The 16,660-nt window shown below is 33.5% G+C and overlaps 1 protein-coding gene across 9 annotated transcripts in view; it reads right to left on the bottom strand.

The window, feature by feature from the left end:
* The window catches only part of UNC5D (unc-5 netrin receptor D), a 789,424-nt gene that overhangs the window by 717,447 nt on the left and 55,317 nt on the right, over positions 1-16,660 (bottom strand). The gene's annotated exons all lie outside the window — the stretch shown is intronic.

Below are 16,660 nucleotides of genomic sequence, written 5' to 3'. Positions count from 1 at the left end.
TGTTAATGAAGTTCAACTAGGGAATTTTGCTAAAGTGGAATGAGCCTCTAGAGGAAAATGGTTTTGCTGACCATTTATATTTTTGTTCCAATTTTATTTGTGGTAATGATCAAGATTAAATAAGAAGTACATTAGTGTGTTGGTTTGTGGAAGAAGAGATGTTTCTAGTATGGTTACTCTTATTTCTACTTTCCTGCTCTGCAAAGGGTTGCCTCAAAAAATCTTTCTGAAATATTTTAAAATATTTTGGGTTACTACCCAGGAGGAAATATCAAAATTCCAGCCATTAGCATTTCTTTATTAAAAAGACTGCCTGTATTTAAGAAACATCATCAAGAACTCCACTGGTAACTATACCTCAAGGGCAGCTAAGCAGCACAGTGAATAGAGCACTGGCCATGGATTCAGGAGGACAGGAGTTCTAATCTAGCCTCAGATACTTGCCACTTACTAGCTATGTGACCTGGAGCAAGTCAGTTAACATTGATTGCCTCCCATTGAGGCCAACTTCAGAAGTCCTGATTCATATCTGGCAACTGGACCCAGCTGACTCCGAAGGAGAAAGTGACACCGGTGATGCTACCTCTCAGTCAAATCTAATTCATGTGCTTGTCATGTTATCACCTCCCTGATGTGGTCTTCTTCAAAAATGAAGAACAAACATTATTATAATATACCTTAAGGATTATAAAATATTTCCCCCAAAACAATCTGTAGTGAAAATATGACTATTATAATTTTATGTTACAGATAAGGAAAATAAACTTCCAAGAGGGAAGTGAATGGTCCAAAATGAACTTAAGTGAACTTAGAGGACAAAAATAGGTGACATGTTAGCCCACAAAAGATTTCCTCTGTCTGCTTCACCATACTCTAATTTTGAGAAAGAGAATAATAAAACAAAATCTAAAAAAGACTAACCTAGACCAAAACTTATTTCAACTAAATGTCTTCATATCTAAAATACTACCAAGTATTATTACTTCATGCAAAATCTATTAATTACAGTAATAGTATATTTAGTTCCACATCTTATGGAAGGACATTGAGAAGTGGATTAAATGTGGAGGAGGCTAGCCAGCATGATGAGATTATTTGAATCAATAACATCTGAGAAAACTAATTAGTCTAAAGACAAGAAGAAAGCCTTAAAAGAGCATGGGAGAAATGTTTTAAAATATTTGAAGGACAATCCATAATGAGAAGGGAGTTTAGACAAGATTTACCAAAGTCCAGAAGGCACAACTAAGATAAATGAGTGAGAATTTCCAAAAAAATACTTTCCACTCAATATAGAAACACTTTCCTAACAAGAGTTTTCCCTGAAATGAAATAGGTTGCCACCAGGTCAGTTTAGGATAATGATGTATTATTACCCTCAACTGGAGGACTTACCCAGAATGTCTTTGGGAGTACTGGATTAGATTATCTCTAAAACTTCTTTCTGAAACTGAATTTATAATTCAATCTTAAAAATTCAAAAGAATGACATCTTTTAAAATCAAATTTGATCCTTTCTTTTATTACCCTTACTTTATTTGATGCAGGCATAGACTTAGTGCTGAACCAATTCTCAAAAGTTTGCCTTTGGCAATACACCTGCCAATAGACAGGTGAAGGCTTATATTACCAAAAGGATGTCTTGCCATAGAATGAGAAGAATCTGGAAAAAACTGAAACAATTCTCCTGATTTAAAGTCTGACATAATAGCCATATTTATTTTCTCACATGCATTCTCGAACTCATACACACATATATAAATTACATTTCTTCTGTTGTGTTTGTTGACCAAAACCCATGCAGAAGTGTGTATGTTTCAAAGAGGCATGTAAAAATGCTCTAAAAGCCCTCGTGAGACTGCACAGCATCTCCAGAAGGAAAATATGTATATTACTAAAGCAAAATGCACAATTCTTTCAGTTGATAACAACGTAATTGCTCAACATCGCATTTTAGAAGCTTCCGGCTTTTGTTTTCTGCTTTCAATGCAGGGAACATCCAATGTTGTTAAAAAAGAAAATGCTAGTGAGAGTTTATTCCTGCTATGAAAGTATTTTGCAGATTGGCACTTTGCCAATTTCTATCTTTAGGTGGGTTTCCCTCTCTTCTGTTCATGGCAATAACAGTTCTAAGCTTCTAAAAGCACAGAATTCTTGACCTGGAGTATGATAATAATCCAAATTGTAGGTTCATTGGTGAATTATATTTGGTCCAGGGTTCTCTGATCTTCATACAATATCAAGTCAGGGTTGCTGTAAATACTTAGTTCAACCTTTTCCTACATGCCCTCATAAAGTAATCACAGGTACTATCAGTTTGAGATCTAAATGTTGCCTAGTTCTTAAAGAAATAGAAACTAGCACATGGTGTTATCTTTCAAAGCTAAAAAGTCTTTGAGTGAACTTAGCTATATGCTTTTCTCATGACCGATAAATTATTAATATCAAACAATGTTCATTGACATATTTACTACAAATATTTCACTTGATTATTTAATTTTTTAAAAATAATTTGTTTACATTATTTTTCATGGTCTTCAATTTATACTGTTTTATTCATCAAATAGCTTTAATTGTTTAATTTTATTTTCAATAGAAATAAATTTAGCTCCCACAAAGGATAAATATGTTCTTTTATTTTCTTCCAATTTTTAATTTCATTTTATCTTGATGTTCAAGGCTTTGGCCCAGCAGAAATTATTATGGTGAACAGTGCAATGTATAGATCAAAATTTATTTTTGGACATAAGGCCATTTAGTTTTTCTAACAGTATGTATAGTGGGATTATGGTTATTTTGAATAATACATCTTCTGAAGTGATCATATATATTTAAATACACAATATTAGAAGGTATAATTATGTAAAATATATAATTGAGTCCAGTTCAACGGAAATATGCAGTGAAAATTCAAATAATTCAAACACTTCATGATTTATTTATGCTAATCTAGGTCTAGCTAGTATTAACCAATGATTCTATTCCATAAAGTTTGATTAAAAATAGAAATAGAAAAAAAGGATTTGTCAAACTCTGTATCTTTTTGTATCTATTTAATTCTGAGTTCTACATTCTATTCAACCAAACTATTTTCCTGTATTCTTTTTTTGTTTTGGGAGTAGAATTGGGCTTTAATACCAATAAAAATTTAATAACTTGTTATTGGGTAATACATTCAAAATCTGGCAGATCAAGTTCTCCTTTTGAAATCTGTTTTCCTTCATAAAATTTCTTTACATATTTACTTACTTGATTATTTATGCAAATTTCTTTTAATTTGATCCAATTTTTCAAGATAAACTTTTTTTATAACTTCATTCATTTTTTTAGGTTTTTGCAAGGCAAATGGGGTTAAGTGGCTTGCCCAAGGCCACACAGCTAGGTAATTATTAAGTGCCTGAGATCGGATTTGAAAAGGTACTCCTGACTCCAAGGTCGGTGCTTTATCCACTGCGCCACCTAGCCACCCCTAAACTTTTTTTAATTTAAATTTATTTCAAGGCTGAATACCATGGAAAACTATTTGCATGAGATTTGAGAGACTTGAAATAGTACCAACTCCACCATTTATATTCCTGAATGACTTTGGAAAATTCACCTCACCTCTTTTGCCATAATTTCCTCTCCCCCCCTTGTTTATTTATTTTCATCCACATGCACATGTATATTTTTAAGTTACAAGATTTCCTTCCACCCTCTCTTCCTGACCCCCTTTCCCTCAATGACAGTCAAATTTTTGATAAATATAATTACCAAGTAGTTATTTTCGGGAACAGGAATTAGGATTCAGAGAAAGAGATCATTTTTATAAAGTGTTCATCAGATTCTGAAGGGTTGTTTGTGTGTGTGTGTGTGTGTGTGTGTGTGTGTGTGTGTTTTGTTTTGTTTTGCTTTTTTTCCTCTGGATGGGAATAACATTGTCTATAGGTAGTCTAATACAGTTCTGCTGAGAGGAGTTGTTTGTTCATCTCACAATGTTGTAGTTAATGTGTACGTTTTTCTCTTGGTTCTACTTCCTTTGATCAGAATCAGATCTCTTAAGTCATTCCATGCTTCTCTAGAAGCATGTTCTTATAGAACAACAGTATTCCATAGTATTTATGTATCACAACCACTTTAGCCATTCCCCAGTTGATGAACATCCCCTCAATTTCCAATTCTTTACTACTACAAAAAGAGCTGCTATGAATATTTTGAAACTTATAGGATTTTTTTCCTTTTTTGTAATTTCTTCTGGATATAGACCTAGAATTAGAATTGCTAGGTCAAAGGATATGAACAACTTCATTGTTTTATGGGCATAGTTTCATATTGCTCTCCAGAAAGGTTGGATCCATTCACAACTACACCAGCAATGTATCAATGTCCCAATCCTCCCACAGTCTCTCCAACATTGATCATTTCCCCTTTTATTCATCTTGGCCAATCTGATAGGTAGGTGTGAGATGATACATCATTGTTGTTTGAATTTGCATTTCTCCAATCAATAATGATTTGAAGCATTTTTTCATATGATTTTATAGAGTTTTAATTTCTTCATTTGATATGGTCATATCCTTTGACCATTTATAAGTTGGGAAATGACATTTAACTTTATAAATTGGATGCAGTTCCCTTTATGTTTTAGAAATGAGACCTTTATCAGAACTCCTGGTTGTGAAGATTGTTTTAGTGCTTTCTGCTTTCCTTCTAATTTTGGCAGCATTTATTTTATTAGTGTAAACCCTTTTTATTTTAATATAGTCAAAATCATTCATTTTGCAGTTTATAATGTGCTCTAATTCTTGTTTGGTCATAAATTTATCCCCTTTCCATAGATCTGATAGAGTATTTCTTGGTCTATTAATTTATCTGTGATGGCACCCTTTATGTCTAAATCCTGTACTTAGTTTGACCTTATTTTGGTATAGAGTGTAAGATGGGGATCTTTGATGAGTTTTTGCCATACTATTTTTCAGTTTTTCCAACAAATTTTGAAAAAAAGTTGAGTTCAGATTCCAGAAGTTGATGTCTGAGTTTGGCAACCAGTAGATTGTTGTAGTCATTTATTGCAGTTTCCTTTGAACCTATCCTAATCCACTGATGCATTAATCTATTTCTTAACCAGTACCAGACAGTTTTGATGACTGTTGCCTTTAGGAATATACTGGTAGATCAAGGCCAACTTCTTTTTTTTTTTTTTTTTTGCAAAGCATGTGGGTTAAGTGGCTTGCCCAAGGCCACACAGCTAGGTAATTATCAAATGTCTGAGACTGGATTTGACCCCGGGTACTCCTGACTCCAGGGCTCGTGCTTTATCCACTGTGCCACCTAGCTGCCCCTAGGCCAACTTCCTTTACAGTTTTTTTATCCATTCTCTCGCTATTCTTACCCTTTTGATGTTGATGAATTTTATTATTTTTTCTAGCTTGATAAAGTAGTTATTCAATAGTTTGATTGGTATGACACTGAATGAGTAATTTAATTTGGGTAGATTTGTCATTTTTATTATATTAGCTCAACCTAACCATGAAAATTGACATTTTTCCAATTATTTGGATCTGACTTTAATTAGGTGAGAAGTACTTTATAATTATGTTCATTCATTTTATGGGTTTGTCTTGGGAAGTAGTTTCCAAAGTATTTAATGTTGTCTATAGTTATTTTAAATGGAATTTCTCTTTCTATCTCTTACTTTTGGATTTTGTCATTCATATATAGAAATTCCAATGATTTATGTGGGTTTATTTTCTCCCCTGTTATTTTGCTGAATTTGTTAATTGTTTCAAAGAGATTTTTAGATGATTTTTTTCTGGTTCTCTAAGTATACATTATATCATCTGTAAAGAGTGAAAGTTTAGCTTCCTTATTGTCAATTCTGATTCCTTCATTTTTTCCTTCTCCTCCTGCTCCATTAGCATTTGTAATACTGTATTGAATCATAATGGTGATAATGGACATCCTTGTTTCACCCCTGATTTTATGGGAAATGCTCTGAGTTTATTCCTAGTATATATATTATTTGTTGACAGCTTTAGATATTTTTATTTTATTATTTATTATTATAAGTTTTTTAAGGTAATCTCCATTTATTTTTAAACTTTTTAGTGTTTTTAATAGGAATGGATGTTGTATTTATCAAAGACTTTTTTCAACATCTATTGAGATAATCATATGATTTCTGTTGGTTTTACAATTGATATATTTAATTATGTTGAGTGCTTTCTTGATGTTGAACCATCCCTGACTACCTGGTGTAATCCTTCCTGATCATGGTGTATTATCATAGTAATAACATGCTGTAGTCTTATCGCAAAAATTTTATTTAAGATTTTTGCATAAAGCCTTAATTTCTTCATCTATAAGTTGAGTTGAGAGGCTTAGGATAAATTTTTCATGAGGTCCCTTTTAGGTTTTAATTTCTGTAATTCTGTCAATGTCTACTCTATCAGGGATCCTAAAATAGCATAATGAAAAACTTAAAGGTGGATGGAATACAAGGATTCACCAAATCCAACTCCCTTATTTTACAGATGAAGATGTAAGACCCAGAGAGGATGTGACTTCCAGATCCTAAGTGTCAGAGATGGGATCATAAATTCAGAATTGTTTTTATTGTATTTAATTGTCTTCTATATCAGGTAATATACAGAAAGAAAGTAAGGATAAAATTGAAGCTACAATTTGGGTGTTGGTTTTTTGATGCTATTGTTATTTGATTTTAAGTCACCAGAAAACAACCCATTTAGAAAGACATACTTAAAGTGAAGTTGTTATCTTGCCACTCTTGGAGTCACTATCCATTGCCTGTCCATGATTCACCACAATAATTGGAGCAAAAATTTACTGTTACAAACAGACAAATAGCTTGTTCTTTGAAAATACCCAGAATGCTCATCATGGTCTATCTGATACCTAATTGGCTTTGTAACTAAATAAAAATTGGCAGAGTAAGTTAAATTTAACATTAGAGATAAAAATAAATTAGAGGTGCAGGGAAAGTTAAAAAAAAGTCTTTCTTCTCTGGCTATTTGGAATTCATAGAAAGGATTTAACTCCTATTCCATTTCACTTGGGAAACAAAAGAAAAAATAAAACAACCATAAGCAAAGTAACACAAATCTCAGTTACATGAGTCAATAACCAATAAACATTTATTAAGCATCTATTATGTTCCAGGTTCCTATGCTAAGTGCTGGAGATACAAAAAGACACAAAATCTAATTCTTGCCTTGAGAATTATGGGTTCTGCGTATACTTTTTCTTAAAATTTTCCATGAAAATTTTACATTTCCTGGTCTCTCTGGCTAATGGTCTATATCTGATTTATGAATTCATTCACAGAGGGAGAGGAGATAACTAGATTCCTTAGAAAAATAGGAAATTAAAACCAATGGAAGGAGTAATACAACAAAGTTTATATGTGTGTGTATATGTATATATATATATTTATATACATATACAGAGATATAAAACACATGTATTATGATTGTAATTAAAACATACCCATCTGAAATGAATTCAAAATAAGGTAAATATTCTTATTTTCCTTAAATGTCATTAGATGATATTTCTATTTAAAAAAATTTCAAAATACATATGATGACATTCATTCAACAAAAATATATTAACTATGAGCAAAAAATATATTAACTGTGAGCAAAACATTATGTTAGTTAGATAGTGATTTCTTGAAAGAATTCATATATATATATATATATATATATATATATATATATATATATATATATATATGAAATATCCCTGCCTTGTGGAATTTAGCATCTAAGAAGAAGAAAAGAAATAAAGACTGACAACTATAATGCACTGTAATGGTATGGAAGTATAGACTAAATAACTCACAGAAAAAAATATTCTACCAATTTGGGAAGTAGATTAGTGACATAAAAAAATTAAGTGTTTACAAAAGGGAAAAGGCAATGGTGACAACAAGATAGATACATAAACCTCGAATATAATGGTGATAAACCATTAGATGACATTAGAAAGGCATTTCTAATTCATTTAATAAATTCATTTTATACGATTTACAATTTGCAAATTCATTTTATAAAGAAAATAAGTCCCAAGAAAGAATTGAAATCACTTTGTACTAGATCACATAAATAGTTAAGAAAGGAAACATACAAGAATGCAGAACATGTAGCTTCTTATTCAGAGCTTTTCTCACCATTAAAATCAGGTTTCCTCTCTCAGAAATAGTTCTAAAGTAGTTGGAATTTGAGTAGGTTCTCCTACTTATAATGTATAATGGATTCATTGTTTCCAAGACCATCAGGAAAGAGACTAGAAATCTGCAAGAAAAGTAATCAAACTATCTAATACTTTAAACAAGTTCAATGTTCAATTCCAGACTCATTAATAAAACCATAAGGAAAATATCAAGTTGACTGCAAATCATTTCATTATATCTCATTCTCTGTGACTCAGTTTCAAGAAGCACAATAACCATTTGCCTTTTCAGTAATTCATATTCCAATGCTAACCTCATACCTTTCCAAATGGTCAGACATAATTGGTTATGAATCTTTTCTTCTAACCACTTTAGACACTTATCCTTTTTACACTTTCTTGAAAACATTTATGCTGGCTTTATTTCTGTGATATTGATAGAGCAAAATGGGGCTCGATTTCTGATGATAATGCATTTTAACAGTTGTCAAGAAAGATTTAATAGAAGTTTATAATTCTGTACTTTTTTTCATCTTTCCCTAAATCGGTCTTTAAATGTTCTCCCCTAAAATGCATCTATGAAATAGTGTTAGGCGGAGCCAATGTGGTGACAGGAGAAGAAGCCACTCCTAGGTGTTCTCTCCATAGTATTTCAAAAACCTTAAAATTAAGACTCTAACTAAATTTGCAAGAGACAGAACCCACAGAAATCTCCAGTGAGGTGATTCTTCAGACCAAAGTAACCTGGAAAATAGTGGAAAGGCTCCACTCCATGGGATTTGAGGGTGGCCTGCCAGAGAGAAGAACCTTCATCCTCCTGGAGACAACCCCAGGGTTCCTCGGAGCTGTGACTCACGGCAACAGGAGCAGTTTCCTGGCCTACAACCCCAGGAGCACCAGGCACAAATTCGAGGATCAGCGGAGGGGACCTCTGCTAGAACAAGCACACAAAACTCAGGCCTTCAGGGCAGTTGCAGCAGTCAACATGGTGAACTCAGCATCAGCAGCTGCAGGGGCAGCCCAGATCCAGGAAACTGAAGCAAGCACGGAGCCTGGTAAGCAGGAGCCCCCAGGCAAGTAAGCCTTGAGTGCTCAGCCCACCAAAGGTAGGGGAGTGGAGAGAGACTTCAGAAGTCTGTCCTCTGTAACTGGAACAGGACTCTGGGGCTCTGACCATATTCAGATCATTATGGCAGTCTAGCCCCCCCCACCACAGTACAGACCCCCCCCCACCTCAACCCCATGGCAGAGGGGTGTGCTTATGGTCATTCACAGACCAGGAGGGAAGTTAGAGCTTCACACACTGAGATATTTGTAGGGGAGGTTGTCCAAATATTATTCAACAGCTCAGGAGGCACTGCAAAATCAGGAACAGGCTGGAGAAATGAGTAAACAGATAAAAAAGAAGAATACCATTGAGAAATACATTGTCTATGATCCCCAGAAGGATAAAAATACTCAATCTGAAGATGAGCAAGTACAAACTCCTGCATCTAAATACTCCATGAAAAATGGAAGTTGGGTTCAGGCAGTGACAGAGTACAAAAAAAGATTTTGAAAATCAAGTTAGAGACATAAAAGAAAAATTGGGAAAATAAATGAGAGAGATGCAGGAAAAACATGAAAATGAAGTCAGCAGCTTAGTCAAGGAGATCCAAAAAAAATGCTGAAGAAAATAACATATTAAAAACAAGTAGATGACAAATGGATAAAACAAACAGATAAAACAGTTAAAAAATTTACTGAGGAGAAGAATGCTTTCAAAAGCAGAACTGACCAGATAGAAAAAGAGATAAGAAAGCTCTCTGAGGAAAACAAATCCTTCAGATACAGAATGGAGCTAAAGAAAGCTGGTGATGTAACAAGAAGTCAAGAAAAAATACTTCACCAAAAGAATGAAAAATTAGAAAATGTGAAACATCACATTGAAAAAGCTGATCTGTAAAACAAATTCTGGAAAGATAATTGAAAAATTATTGGGATACCTCAAAGTCATGATCAGGAAAATAGCCTTGACCTCATTTTTCAAGAATTTCCAAAGGAAAATTGCCCAGATATCCTAGAAGCAGAGGGCAAAATAGAACTGAGAGAATCCCCGATCTCCCCTAGAAAGAGATCCAAATACAAACCCCAGGAATACTATAGCCAAGCTCCAGAATTCCCAAGTCAAAGAAAAAATATTACAAGCAGACAAAAGAACACAATTCAGATATTGTGTAGCTTCAGTCAGGATCACACAGGACTTAGCAGCAACTACATTAAAGGCTTGTAAGGCTTGGAATATAATATTCCAGAAGATAAAAAGAGCTTTGAATGCAACCAAGGATCAACTACCAAGCAAAACTGAACATCCTCTTCCAGGGGAAAAGATGGATTTTCAATGAACCAGGGGAATTTCAATTGTTCCTGTTGAAACAACCAGAGCTGAATAGAAAGTTTGACTTTCAAATACAGGACTCAGGTGAGGCATAGAGAGTGGATGAGAAGGGTAAAATATAAGGAACTGAATTTATTCCTTCATAGAAAAGTGATACTGATAATATTCATATAAAACTTCTTATTTAATCAGGCAGGTAGAAGGAGTTTTTTATAGATGAAGTACAAGAGAGAGATGAATTTGAAGATATAATATATTGTAAAAAATAGAACCAATGACTAAAAGGGAAATGTAATGGGAGTAAGAGAAAGGAGATGTGGAATAGGCTAAGATATTTTGTACAATAAGATTTTTTTTTAATTGCAATGAGCTCTTGAAATAATATAGAAAGGGAGAAGGTGAGGGGGAATGAGGGAACCTTTGCTCTCATCAGAAATGGCTCAGAGATGAAACAGCATATACACTCAATAGGGTATAGGCATCTAGAGTAAAAAGGAGAGAAGGGGGATAGGGGAAGGGTGGGGATGTGAGTGATGGAGGAAAAGGTAGGGGAGAGTAGTCAGATATGACATATTTTCTTTTTTACTTCTTGCAAGGGGCTGGGTGGTTGCTGGACCTAAGAGGTGGTATGTAGGCTCGGGGCTTCTTGGCCCCTGGGTCAGGGATCATTCTGCTGTGGCACTCAGCTACCCTACAGCACATTTTAGAAGAGAGACAGAGTGAAAAGAGAGAGAAAATAGAGTATATGGGAGTGGGGAGGCATAAATGAAGTTGCGAACAGCAAAGGCAATGGTGGAAACATATGGAAGTAGCATTTTTTCCTCTTTCCTTTACTTTATTTCTCAGGAGGGTCTATATTCTTTAGGGGGAGGGGGTATTATTTTACTCTTAAAACAAGAATATTTTAGTAATTATAAAAAAAAACATCATTTGTACAAAAATAAAAGTAAATAAATTAGTAAACACAATTCTAAAAAAAGAAATAGTGTTCCTTATGTTTTTTTTAATAATAATTCCATACATTTCTACAATGCTTTGAGTTCAAAAGAAGTGACTTTAGGGGCAGCTAGGTGACACAGTGGATAGAGCACCGGCCTTGCGGTCAGGAGTATCTGAGTTCAAATCCGGCCTCAGACACTTAATAATTACCTAGCTGTGTGACCTTGGGCAAGCCACTTAACCCCATTTGCCATGCTAAAACCTATAAAAAAAGTGATTTTCTCATAAGAAAAGGTGAGAAATGTAGTGTATCTACATCTCCATTTTATGGAGAAAAAAATTGAGACACATAGATGAAGAAATGAATTGGCCACAATCACAAAGCTAGTTTAGATTAGGGATTAAATACTAGGTTTCCTGACTCCAAATAAAATATTCTTTTTACTGGATCACACTTTCTACTGGATCACCCGGGTGAAGAGTATATATTAAACTTAATTCTGATATTGTCATCTTCAACTGCCTCTGAAACTCAAACTCCAACTAGATAGGAATAAAACTCTTTTGCAATGCTGATAGGCTCATTACCAGAAATATGGAAGGGGAGAAGAAAGATAAATTCCTGTAGGTCATTTTCTGCCTGAGGCAATACAGAGTTTTCCCCAGGGCTCTGGCCAGTCTATGCTGAAACATCTTAAGCAATGAAGTTTGTACCATTTCCCTTAGGAGAATACTCTACCACCTCCTAACCATTTAAGGGCTTTGCTTTCTTTAAGTCCAAGCTCTTTCTTATTCTATTCTGATCCTCAACTTTGAAGAGTGACTTTCTTATTCTGGGTACGAATAAACAAAATTGTTTAAGGAGGTTTCATTTTTCTCTTTCAATTTTAAGATGACTATTTCATACAAATCTCACTGGTTTCTATCCATAATATCTATCCCAGATACCTGTAGGTATGGCTATTATATAAAGTTTCTCAGAAACTTTGAGTTTGAAGTTCATCAAGGATTGCCTTCTAATCAATTTAACAAATATTTATAAAAAAAACCTACTTTATACTTCCCTATGCATCAGGAATAAAAAAAAAAAATTATGAACCACTGACACTAAAGAAGTTTCTGTTCTACTAGGGGAAACCATGAATCCACTTATAATATAAATATACCAGTTATATCCAAGCAAATTAAATAAAATGATATCATATTATTGGAGACAGATGTTTGTTTGCTTTTTTTCCTTTTGATTGGACTTCTCAGGAGCTAATTCCCCTTTGACACTGAGGGTTTTTTCTTTTTTTCCATAATTTAAGTTGTCCTCTATATCTGATGTTTCACTAATAAAAAAGATTCAATTTATTAAATATTGCCTACTATAAAATTATTCCTATTGAATAGAACTTTATTTCCTACTAGATATTATCATAATGCTTACTCTTCACATGTCACAAAAAATGTTCCAATATTTTAATGTTTTAATGTTTAGAAATACAGTTATCCCTTCTATATTGTGGAGAGCTATGAGTGTTGCACCCTTGTGATCTGGAAAATCTGTGTAAAAATTTTTGGTACTTCCTTCATACTAGAGAAGAAATCTTCATTTTTTATGGGGTGTTTACAGTGCATTATTAAAAAATTTGGGTTAAATATTTAGTGGGAGATTCTGTGTCATCAGTTAATCTTTTCAAGTCCTCAGAGACTTCTGCAAGAATCTCCAAAAATTGCTAATTTCTTATGCTGATTGATATAGTGAAACTGCAGTGAACAAAGTATTGATGTGGAAAGGATAGCTATAATATTTTAATTTAATTTTAATATTTTAGAAGTATGCTTTAATGTTTCAATTTTATAGTAAGAACAGAACTGTGATTTTGAAGAAGCTGGTTTTTGACCCATTGATTCTTGTTCTCTTTCCACTTGACCTCCCTATACCTCAGTCATATAGTCATTGAAAATCAGGTCAGATGTCCAAAGTAATTAATTGAACTATTAAGATGTTTCTATGCCATGTGGTCCCTTACAAAGCTTTTAAATATTTCTCTGATTAATTTTAAGGCAATGTTAGGATCGAGTATTTGAAAACTGGTCGTGGAGAATATGACTTCTAGGTCTATATAACATGATTACCCCCATAAGCCACTATATCTAACAAGGAAACTATACATCCAGTAGTTGAAACGTAAGCCATCAGTTTAGGAGTTTGTCACATTCAAACAGCCCAAGAATATTCCACAGTTAGACATGGTCACTTGGAGGTAGTCATTCTTTGAAAGAACCAGTTTCAAAAGAATGTGAGGTTTGGTAGCAGAGAGGAGAGCCACTAATGGATTCAAAGGTTTCAGAAATGACTGGACAAGGCAGACAGGATTATTTGGAACCTTTAAGTACAAAAAGTATGAACTTCATTGGTCATGTATATTCCCTATATGTACTTCACTATCATGTGCTCTAAATTTGTCTCCTGATAAACATTATATATTTTTGTGGAAGAATATGTTTTTGGAGGAAGTTAGTAAATTTTAGTAAATACCTTTTTTTGAGTTAGTTTTCTACACTGGCTAACTATTAAGCATGCCATTGGGGGCTCATGTACTGTATAATTTTAGGAGATTCAACCCACTGAACCAAACATTAGTATCTAGAAGTTTCTTCTTCTATTTAGCCTAAACCTATGTTATAAGGTAACCACTGTTTCCACTTCTGTCCTCTGCAGCAAAAATGGACAAAGCTCATCCTTCTTCCATGTACTAGTTCCTTTGAATATTTAAGATACCTATAATGTCCTTCATAATGCTTTCTTCTCTAGGATAAAGCATCCAGTCCCTGCACCATCCTATATCCCATTCATATAGCCCAGCTATATCATGTCTTGGGAAGTGTTGTATTTACCCTATTTTGTGTTTCTGAAGTTTTTTTTTAACCTAAGTATAGAATGTTACATTTATCTTTGTTTTAGGCCAGGCAGACCTAACCCAGACATGGACTCTAAATTAAATTTCATGTGCAGCCATCTTATTTTTTTATATTTTATTATGGAAATGCTTGTTAAAAATAACAGTTTTTAAAAGAATACAATGAGATACCTGAGAACTCTAAAGTATAGCAGAATGGGTTTTCTAATCAGAAAAAGGAAAGAGATGTAATTACTAAAGTTGACAAAGACAATTCAAATGAAATGATTGCTTCCCCACCCCAAATTCCCTTTCCTTTCACCACAAAAAGCAGCCACTCTAGTTCATAAGGCCAGTCACATAGACATTCTTATAGAGCTTGGGGAATCATCTAAATCCTTTGAAGTAAATAGTCCTAAAGCATTGGCCTTTCATGCCTCAGGCAGTAAAGAAACCAAATGGCCTCTAAGACTGCTCAAAGTACTAACCCAGTCTACAAAAACAGGGACTTTACTTTTATACCATACCCTTTATTAGTTTTCAGTTTGCTCACTTTAGCCTTTCATTTTAGTTTGCTAAGAGATCTTAAATAGTAAAATATTAGTAATTCTTCTCAGCTTAATGTTATCTACAAATCATATAAACATTTCATCAACAGCTTCATCCAAGTCACTGATAAAATTATTAAATAGTCCCAAGGGCCAGTGACAGATCACTGGGGCCTTCCAAAGGGAATATTCTTCCAAATTTATGTATACCTATTTATTAGTCCTCTTTTGGGGTTATTATTCAACTAGTTCCCAAAGCAACTTGATGTTATTACCACTTAACCCATCTCTCTCTTGCCTTCTTCAAATCAATAGCTGCAGAGACTTTTTGAAATATTTTATTGAAGCCTAGACATTCTATTTCTCCAGCATATACTGTTTATTTAATTCCTATTTTTTCAGGATAATTCTATAGTAAAAATCATAAAATGTTTTTTAAAATTATTTATTCATATTTTATGAGAGGAGCATGATCAAATTGATAGATAGTAAACATTGAAGTGAAGAAGACCTGGTTCAAGTCATACATCTAATACATGATAGATTTGGGGCAAGTTAATGAAGCTCCCAATGCTAAACCTATAATTGGAGATAAACCTATAATTGGAAACAAACCTTAATACTAAGGTTGTGGTGCATTAGTAGAGGGAATTTCCTCACCCTGAAATTCCTGGTTAAAAGAAATTCTAAATCTAGTCTCTATCTCATGTTTATTTCCACATCAAAACTGGAGTTAATGCTTGCAAAAATAATCAAAAGATGAATGATTTATAATTTAATTGATTACTAATGGATATAAGCATAATTAAAAATATAAGCTAACACATCATTTGATTAAAACAATCACTCCGCTTTACCTGCACTGCCTGGTTTCAACTCCATGGAACAAAATGCCCCACTGTCAGTTGTCCCTTTCTACTTATATCAGGATCCCCACCTTTCTGACCTTTTGTGTACAGTCTCTAATATTTTGGATTGTAAATGACTTGAGAGCAGGGACTGCCAAGCAATTGTATTCCCAGAGTTTAGCATAGGCACTGGCATAGTAGATGTTTAAGAAATCTTTATGGGGTTAAATTGGATTAAAACAACAAACTGAACTTTTTTTTCATATGAATTCTATTAAAATCATCATAATTATTTTAACAAAGAAGTGCATATTTTTTTAAATTTCAAAATGGCTAGTTGTAAAATCAGATTAAGAAAATTTTAAAAAAGACTTTCTATACAATCAATGTGGATTATTAAAATATGGAATGATTCAACTAGCTCAAAAGGGGTTGACTTTATATATTGAGTGTTGAGTTGTCAGTTCTTCCTCTTAAGAGATATTAGAGTATGGAGAAATTATTTAAATTTTCTAGTTTTCCTTTTACTCATTTGTAAAATAGGATACTTTCATCACATTCCAAACATAACTTGTGAAGAAAATAATTTGAAAACCTCTTGTGTCAGGGGGTAGTTAAGTGTCACAGCAGATAGAAAACAGGCCCTAGAGTCAGTATGACTTGAGTTCAAATGTGACCTCAGATATTTAATAATTACCTAGCTGTATGACCTTGGGCAGGTCACTTAATCCCATTGCGTTAATAAATAAAATTAAAAAAATAAACTATCCTTCCACAACTTGAATTTATAATTTTGCTTTGGAAGCCATGGTTTTCTTTTTTTGCTGCCCAAAGGTCTTGTGCCTCAGCAGCAATGAATGTTACAGTTTTTCCAAATCATGTTCAGAT

The sequence above is a fragment of the Macrotis lagotis genome, chromosome 1 (genome assembly GCF_037893015.1).
Source record: "Macrotis lagotis isolate mMagLag1 chromosome 1, bilby.v1.9.chrom.fasta, whole genome shotgun sequence".
Taxonomy (NCBI): Eukaryota; Metazoa; Chordata; class Mammalia; order Peramelemorphia; family Peramelidae; genus Macrotis; species Macrotis lagotis.
This window is presented reverse-complemented; position numbering and strand designations above follow the sequence as displayed.